Raw genomic sequence first — 8,957 nt, 5'->3', positions numbered from 1 at the left:
CAGTCCCATGTCCCCAAGGCAGAGACTGATACACGAGGTGAATACGTGGCATCTGCGGCTGGTAGGCCTCAGAGAGGAAAGCCTTCGGGGGAGCAGGCTTTCCAGGGGCCAGCTGGTGAACACTGTGTCCACAAGGATTCATAAAAGTCTAAGACCACGTGTGTCATCCAGAACACAGATGTTCATGGGTAGGTCCAGTAAAGCAATGCGTAGTTAATTGGTCTTTGTGGCTGTTTTCCTCTGTGGACTCTTGGTTTCCAGGCCACAGGCCACTTGGGAGCAGAGGAATGGCTTCTTCAAAACAGATGCAATTGTTTATTGACACCAATGTACAGACAGGCTCGTTCATCATCATTGTCACTTATAGCACACAGAGTGAGCACCCAAGAGTGAGCACACACGAGCGGACACACAAAAGTGGCACACACCAGCAGGCACACACGAGCAGGCACACACGAGTGGCCAGCCCAGGCAGGTGGGCTCTTCACGGCCCTATTTTATCCTAGAGCATCTGTGTCTCCTCCACCCAGGGTACTGCCCTTCACTGGCTTCAAAGCACCCATTTCATTCTCTGGTTTAGCTTGCTGTTACTCCAGAATCTCTACTTCAGCTGACCCTCCTCACGGACTGGAGCAGAAGCCCCAGAGCCCACCGTGCAGGATGAGCTGGTCAGGGCGTGGGGCAGGGCTGTCAGGAGTACCTGCCTGCCTTACTCCTCCATCGCCTTTGCCATGTGATAAACTGCCTCAAAGTTTAGTGGCTTAAAGTAAGTGAAAGTGTTAGTCGCACTTGTGACCCCAAGGACTCTAGCCTGCCAGGTTCTCTCTCTGTGGGATTTCCCAGGCAAGAGTACTGGAGTGGTTTGCCATTCCCTTCTCCGGGAGATCTTCCCAACCCAAGGGTTGAACTCGCGTCTCTTGCATTGCAGGTAGATTCTTTACCATCTGAGCCACCTAAAAAAATGCTAAATCACGTTGCTCTCAAATCTGCAGCTTTTGGAGACTGGAGGGCATGAGCTGGCCCCTGCTCTCTCCACAGGAAGATTGTGGCTGGGGGCCAGGGGCTCCATCCCAGCAGGGCTTTTTCCATGTGTCCCCCATGTGGGGGCTTCTGGAGCAGTGGCCTTGCTGTCGGGGGCGCTCCTCACCCCGGGTGCCTTCTCTGGGGCCCGGCAGGAACCGAGAGGGGCTCAGGGGCTGGACTGAGCTCAGGTGAGCACCAGTGCAGCAAGGCAGGGATGTGGCCGTGTGGGCCCCCCATCCAGCGCCCCTTCCCACGTCCCTGAAGTCTCTACAGTCTGCTCACCAATTCCAAGAGATGCTGCTCTTGCTGAACTTCAAGTCTCTGCTTTGCTCAGCTACACATGCGCTCACGACCACCCTGCAGTGACTGTGTGGACCTAGTGTGGACTCCTCTTGGTCACTCTCATATGACTGTTCCATTGCACCAGAGTGATGTTAATAACAACACTAATAATCAGTAGTCTCATTAGAGCTGGCAGAAAAAACAAGGAGTGAGTCCCTTGGAACAGAGAAGAACCACGGTGGTGACAAGTTGCTGGAGAGCAAGGCACAGGGGCCGCGCTTCACAGAGGGGTGGGGGTGGGCAGGGAGTGTGCGTGGCCGCCCCCGGGGTCTCAGGACCACCAACCTTCAGGGCTGAGCTGCGCTTAGTTGCTCAGTTGTGTCCAACTTTTGGAGACCCCGTGGACTATACCAGCCAGGATCCTCTGTCCGTGGGATTTTCCAGGGAAGAATACTGGAGTGGGTTGCCATGCCCTCCTCCAGGGGGTCTTCCCAACCCAGGGATGGAAGAGCGTCTCCCCCACTGTAGGCAGATTCTTCACCCTCTGAGCAGCCAGGGAAGCCCTCAGTTCAGGGCAGGGCAGTTCTGATCATTACAGGTTGTAGAGCTGGGAGTCATGATGACTGTTGTCAGTCTGCTTGGGTTCAGTCACCAGGAGAGCAGAAAAGCCCCAGACCATGGAGCGGAGGGGTGAAGGGACCCCACGGAACAGAGGGGTGAAGAGACAGACCCATGAGCGCACAAAGGCAACGCAGCCACTGGGGGAACAGTTGCTGGGAAGGTGCCTCCACGGAAGAAAGCACCTCTCTGAGCCACAGAAACGCCATCTCCTGACGGCGGTTGCCTGCTCTCCACGGTGGAGGCCTGCAAAAGACATCTCTGCGTCTGCCAGGACCTGGACTTTGAACTCAGCTATTTCACCAGAGATGTTTAAACTGGGGAGAACCAGAGTCTGTTTGAACTCAGTACAAAAATAGCATTTGTGCTCTTTGCAGACTTCTCTAGCAGATTTAATTATGGTCTTTGCAGTCAGGTGAGTGCCCTGGATTCTTTTTTTTTTTTTCTTCTTCTTCTTTTGAATTGCTACTTTCCAGGCAGAATTTTCCTATCTTTCAAAAACCCGTAATTATGTCAAGGAATCCTCAATAAATTATACTCATTTAATTTTATTATGGGAGGGAAGGCTCAAGATGTATGGCTCCTGGTGAAATATCAAGGTGTGATATTTGAACCACACTTTCCAAGAGTCAGTCTGGCAATTTTAGAAGCTTGAAGAGTTAATGAACAGAATAATGATGTTAATTTCAAACAAGCATATGGAAAATAGGAAAGAATAACAATTTCTTAACTTAGTGGGAAGCTGAAGCCTCACATTACAGAAAAACCCACAAAGCAACCATTGTAGAGAACATCCTCTTTGCTTCCCTTACAGAAATTTTTTCTCTTAAAGGAAAAAAATATACATGTATTTAGGTGAGAAAATGTCAGTGCGTCTTCATTTTTCATCCTTGGCTGGAAACAACAAAGCTGAGTTCCGTGCCCTTCACTTCCTCACTGCTCGTTTCCAGCAGGACCGTGATGTCTTTTGTGGTCATGCCACACCTGTGTCATGGCTAGCTCATGGCCACCACAGATGGATCCTGATTCTGTGGGCTCTTGATGCGGAATCAGAGACCTTCTAAAGTGGCTACTGAGGATAGATTCTTGTGCCAGGACACAGAGACGCCTAAAACCTCTGCAACACCATCATACGAAAGGTAAAACTCTAAAGGGTGACGAGGGAGGACACTTAGATTCACACATAAAACGCTCAAGTGTGTTATCTAGCAGATGGGGTGCAGAAAACTGTACACCCCCTGAGGAGATCGTAGGGTTGCTGGCCCTGAAAGCATGAGGGAGTGCAGGAAAATTAAGTTACAGAAAAAAGAACCAGAAGCTTAAAAAGAAACCAGACTCAGGAAGTATCAGGCATATGTCAATACACAGAATAAAGAGGCCCAAGCTGAACAGAGTTACTGGAGGAGGCAGGAGGGGGAAAGTAAAGTAATTTACATACACACACCCACGCACACACACACAATTTGTCTTATTGATACTTATTCTACATCAAACTGTGAAAAAAAAAAACCATACAGAACAGATCACAATAAGATCAGATAGCACAGAAAAGAAAACAGAAAAAGAAAACTGAACGTGTACCTTGAGGAAGACCAGTGGTCCTGAGAATAACGAAAACAGAACCTTGGGATGCTGATGTTGTTCAGTCTCTAAGTTGTGTCCAAGTCTTTGTGACCCCATGGACTGCAGCATGCCAGGCTTCCCTGTCCTTCACCATCTCCTGGAGCTTGCTCAAGCTCATGTGCATCAAGTTGGTGATGCCATCCAACCATCTCATCCTCTGGGATGCTGATAAGAAACCAAGGAGACAGACCCTACGTCATCAACCCTTTAACGAGGGCTGGCTTCACTATCACTCATATTGTCTAAATTGGACTGAAGAATACAATGATTTCACTTAAGCTGAATGAACTGAATTTGCAGATATTCACCTACCTTTGACCAAACCTCTGAATAAAAAGGTGTTTCCACGTTGTTCATCTTTAGTGTCACTTAGTCATTGTGACTCACGCTTTTTCTGCTACTTGGAGCCCATGGCTGACTCCTGTCCATGGTCCCCATCTCCCCCAGGCAGGCCTGAGAGCACTGACCCCTCTGCAGCCAGCAGCCCTGGACTGAGAGCCCATCCCTGGTGTCCTTGGAGAAGCCGCTGACACCACCGAGTCTGTAAAGTGGGGCCAATACGTCAATGCCAGAAAGTTATTTGAGGAAAAAATGAAGATCAAGGTCCACTACACATTGTCTGAAACAGGCTCTAAACGTTTCCTGTTCCAGGAACCTCCCCTCCTCCCGTGTCACCGCTGACCACACAGCAAACCGAGACAGGCCCTCCTCCACACTCCGCTGTGGTCCCTCCTCCCCACTCCATGTGGTTCCTCCTCCCCACTCCATGTGGTTCCTCCTCCCCACTCCCCACGGGCCCTCCTCCCCACTCCCTGTGGGCCCTCCTCCCCACTCCATGTGGTTCCTCCTCCCCACTCCACATGGTTCCTCCTCCCCACTCCACGTGGTTCCTCCTCCCCACTCCATGTGATTCCTCCTCCCCACTCCATGTGGTTCCTCCTCCCCACCCCTTGCTCACCCTCCTCCCCACTCCCCGTGGGCCCTCCTCCCCACTCCTGCAGGCCCTCCTCCCAACTCCTTGCTCACTGTCCACTTGGAGGCGGCTCTGTCTTGGCATCTGGACGGCCATCAGCTCACCTCCCACCTTGGCTTCCAGTGCTCGGCTTCCCTCCTGTTTGGTTTCATGCATCTGAATCGAAATTGAGAAATCCACCTGACATCCACAGGGGTGCTGCCCACCACTTATGTGCTGCGTAGGTGAAGACAAACGGCAGGCGCTTGTTTGCTCGTCTTTACCAAATTTCCCTCACTACCAGCAACCTTTTAGTCCTGAATGGGGACTAGATTTTTCAGTCTGTCTACAAATGTAAGAGTGAAGAAATCATTCATCAGGCCCGTGTGTGTTGAAAGAGGGACAATTTGAAACAAGCTGCGTTATTTGATTTTTATCTTTCACTGAGGCTGGAGACACGATTATTTTTAAACTTTCCTCTCGGTAAGCTTGGCTTGTCATTTTATATCACTGACGTTTTTTCTTTATTTATTCAAGCTGAGAGTTCAGAAATTATTGAAAGCAGGAGTTGTGGGTTGTTACATGTGTGCCCAATAAAAATAAGTTTTCATCAAGCTGTTTGAAGACGTAGTTATAAAATATTTTTAATAAAGTGGCTCCACCTACTCACAGGCTACTTTTATGGCTGATGTGAATTAAAATCCACACCCAAACTTTATGGCTAATGTGCTTTGCCACTGATACAAAGCACAAAGGCGGAAGGGATTCCAGAAATTGGCTGCAGGTAATGTGGCCGACACCCCAGCTTCTTAATCACATAGTCTTCAGATACCAGGCACATCTATGGCAGTTTTGGAGAAGTCCAAATCAGCAAATAGAACCCCAAAAGTATGGAGGGTGAGGCACCAGTAAAAGTGAAATAAAGTGAATAAACTGAAGGTAAATTCCAACTGTAAAAATGAAAATGGATTCTAAGGGGCCAAGAAATGAAATCTGGAGGAAACAGTAACAAGAAGGTAAATGGGCCTTTCCAGACACGAATGAAATCGTTCACCACGGGACTCCTGAGGTCTCCCCGCTACCATCCATACTGCAGGGGTCTCTTCAGAGCACTGATGTCTGTCATCTCACTTGTGGGTCTGTCTACTAAGAGCCAACCATTCTCAAAACTTACACGTGCTTTTTTTTCCAGTCTTTTTTTGTGTGCAAAAGTAAAAAGCAGTAGTAAAATTACTGTCCTCATTGCAATTAGTGAAAAGCTAGATAAGTTTTTTGCATCTGTTGTTGGTATTTGGTTTCCCAGGTGGCACTAGTGGTAAAGAATCTGCCTGCCAATGCGGGAGACACAAGTTTGATCCCTGGGTCAGAAGATCCCCTGGAGAAGGAAATGGCAGCCCACTCCAGTATTCTTGCCTGTAAAATCCCATGAACAGAGGTGTCTAGTGGGCTACAGTCTGTGGGGTTGCAAAGAGTCAGACATGACCGAGCAACTGAGCACATATTGATATTTAGTATTGCTGGGTTTAAGCCTAACAAATATGTAAGTAATTTAGTTAGGGGTGAGAATGGAGAATGTGTGCAGACTTCTTATGGGTTTTAATTCCAATGGACAAATGTAAGTAGCTTTTTATTCTGATGGTTATAATTTCATTTGCTTTTTGTGGTGAGGTCTATTGTCTGAGCATAATCAGTGTAGACTACAAAAGTGATAATGTGAGATTAATGATCAGAGGCTAATGCTGTTCCAAATTTTTTTTCACATTTCAACTTAGACAAATACATAAAAAATATGGAAAACTTCCACTGCCACTGACAAATTGTGTTAAATAATGCTTTATGTTAGGCATAGAATGTTCCAGCAAAAAGATTGCCCATGTACTTAAATACTGCAAAGTGGTCCATTACTCTTCCTCTTCTACCTCGACACTTTTTCTGTTTCTATTACTGTTTTTCTTCATGAAGATTGTGGTTCTGGCATTTTTCTTTTCATTTCAACTTAGAATGGAAAGAAAGAGTATGAGAGAAATCATAACCTAGGGTTTTATAGTCATTCCTACAGCTTCTGGGATGGACGGGAGCCTTGGGGACACACCCTTGGTTTTCAGTGTAGGGTGACAAGTAGGACTCGAGCAGAGAACTGAATAGAAGACCCCTTGGCTCATTCCATTTTTTCAAGCAAGACTTGTAAAACAGTGGAGTGGGGCTTGAATTTAGCCAATAAAAAGTCATTCTGGGGTCAGGACACCGCAGAAAGTGACTTGCTTGAATCTTAAGGCTGGGGAGTTTCCAAGTCAGTGGAGACAGGGGGAGAATGAAGGGGAGGAGCTGGGAGGAGGGTTCATGCGTGCCTCACCCCTGCCTTCTGAATGGTGAAGCTGGGACGACTCCTATGGAAGACGATGTCTACCCATTGAACCCTCCAGGAAGTCAGGCATTTGGCAGGGCTCCAAGAGAGAGGAGGTGCCTTGTCATGAGCCGCCATCACACCCCAGCATGTGAGTAGGCTACCAAGAGTCCCCACTCATGGCCCTGATGGTTGAGATTTGTCCTGTGGGATCCCAGAGCATAGTGTCATCTGTCACCTGCCTCCTAAGAGTTTTACATGAAAATAATATCAGATTAAACTAAACCTTAAAAAGTGTGTCTTTGGAAAAGTATACAACATTTAAACAATAGTATTCATCACCTAAACTTAATTGACATTTATAGAACATTCCAGCCCAAATCTCCAGAATAGATATTCTTTCCTGTTATACATAAAATATTCATCAGGCAATATGGGTATATTCTGAGCTATAAAACAAACCTCAAAATATTTTTTAAAAATGCTTAAAATTTTACAGTGTACATTTTCTCATCATGATGGTATTGAGTAGAAATCAATTACAGAAAGATATCTGAAAAATCCCTACATATTTGGAAATAATATAACATATGTTTAAGTAATTCATGAGTTGGAGAAGCTATGAGAGGAGCTAGAGCATATTTTCCAATAAGTGGAAATAAAACACAGAATTTCAAGAATTGATATATACAGCTAAGATCAGTTCAGTTATTTGCTCAGTCGTGTCTGACTCTTTGTGACCCCATGATTTGCAGCACACCAGGCCTCACTACCATCACCAGCTCCCAGAGCTTGCTCAAACTCATGTCCATCGAGTCGGTGATGCCATCCAACCATCTCATCCTCTGTCGTCCCCTTCTCCTCCTGTCTTCAATCTTTCCCAGCATCAGGCTCTGTTCCAATGAGTCAGCTCTTCACATCAGGTGGCCAAAATACTGGAACTTCAGCTTCACCATCAGTCCTTCCAATGAATATTCAGGACTGATTTTCTTTAGGTTAGACTGGTTTGATCTCCTTGCAGTCCAAGGGACTCTCAAGAGTCTTCTCCAACACCACAGTTCAGAAGTGTCAATTCTTTGGTGCTCAGCTTTCTTTATAGCCCAACTCTCACATCCATACATGACCACTGGAAAAACCATAGCTTTGACTAGATGGAGATAATAGCTAAGAAGATATTTAAAGGGAAATATAGAATTTTAAATGATTATAATAAAATCAATGCTTTCCGAAGAAATTTAAAAAATAGGTTAAAGTAAACTTAAGTAGAATGAAGGAAAACTAAAAGAGTGGAAAATCAATTCAATAATAAATTGACAGTAGAAAAATCAGTGGAACCAAAAACCAGGTCTTTGAAAAAAATCAATAAAATCTATAAAACCCTAACCAAGCTGAATAAGGAAAAGCTGAGAGAAGATGCTGTTCACTAACATGAAGGGTGAAAGATGAAATATATCTAAGATCTTACAGAAATATTTCTAAGATCTTAAGAATAATAAAGGCATTTTACGTAAGATTTTGCACCAACAAATTTGACAAATTACATGAAATATACACATTCTTTGAATGCTTTAAATTACCAAAACTGACCTAAGAAGAAATAGAAAATCTGAAAAGTCATTTATACCTTAAAAAAAATACAGAAATTTCCACCTAAAAGTCCATATCATGTCCATATAATAAGGTAATAAAAATGTCTAGATAGATTGGAAAAGAACCAAAACCATCTTTATTTATAAATGATATGATCATGAAAATAAAAAATTCTAAAGACCTACATGATAGCTACTAGAATTAATAAATGTGTTTAGTGGGATCACAACACACAACATAGAAATTGATTGTATTTCTCTATACTACTGTGAAAATAGGAATTTGAAATTGAAATACTATTTACAACAGCATAAATGATGTCATACTTAGGGACAAACTTCAAACATGATCAAGGTCTATACACTGAAAGGGACATAGGGCAGCTGAGGGAAATTACAGAAGAGCTGAATGAATGGACAGATATATGCTGTTCTTGGGTCAAAAGACTCAGTATTGTTATAGTGTTAACGCTAACCATTTTGGCCTATAAACTCAAAGCAATTCTAGTCAAAATTCCAAGAAGCG

General features: G+C 45.0%; 1 long non-coding RNA gene across 2 annotated transcripts; it reads right to left on the bottom strand.

Moving 5' to 3' along the window:
• Positions 1 to 292: 292 nt before the first annotated feature.
• Positions 293 to 4,959, bottom strand: LOC122684446. Of its 2 annotated transcripts, XR_006338043.1 has the most exons (3): positions 4,624 to 4,959; positions 3,859 to 4,087; positions 293 to 3,711 (listed from the first exon to the last, which is right to left on the bottom strand). It is a non-coding gene; the product is annotated as an uncharacterized LOC122684446 (long non-coding RNA). The 2 variants fall into 2 exon arrangements; XR_006338042.1 differs by lacking the exon at positions 4,624 to 4,959 and having other exon boundaries at positions 3,859 to 4,263.
• Positions 4,960 to 8,957: the final 3,998 nt, after the last annotated feature.

The sequence above is a fragment of the Cervus elaphus genome, chromosome 26 (genome assembly GCF_910594005.1).
Source record: "Cervus elaphus chromosome 26, mCerEla1.1, whole genome shotgun sequence".
In the NCBI taxonomy this organism is placed as follows: domain Eukaryota; kingdom Metazoa; phylum Chordata; class Mammalia; order Artiodactyla; family Cervidae; genus Cervus; species Cervus elaphus.
The sequence above is the reverse complement of the archived record's forward strand: the minus strand, read 5'-3'. Positions and strand labels throughout refer to the sequence as shown.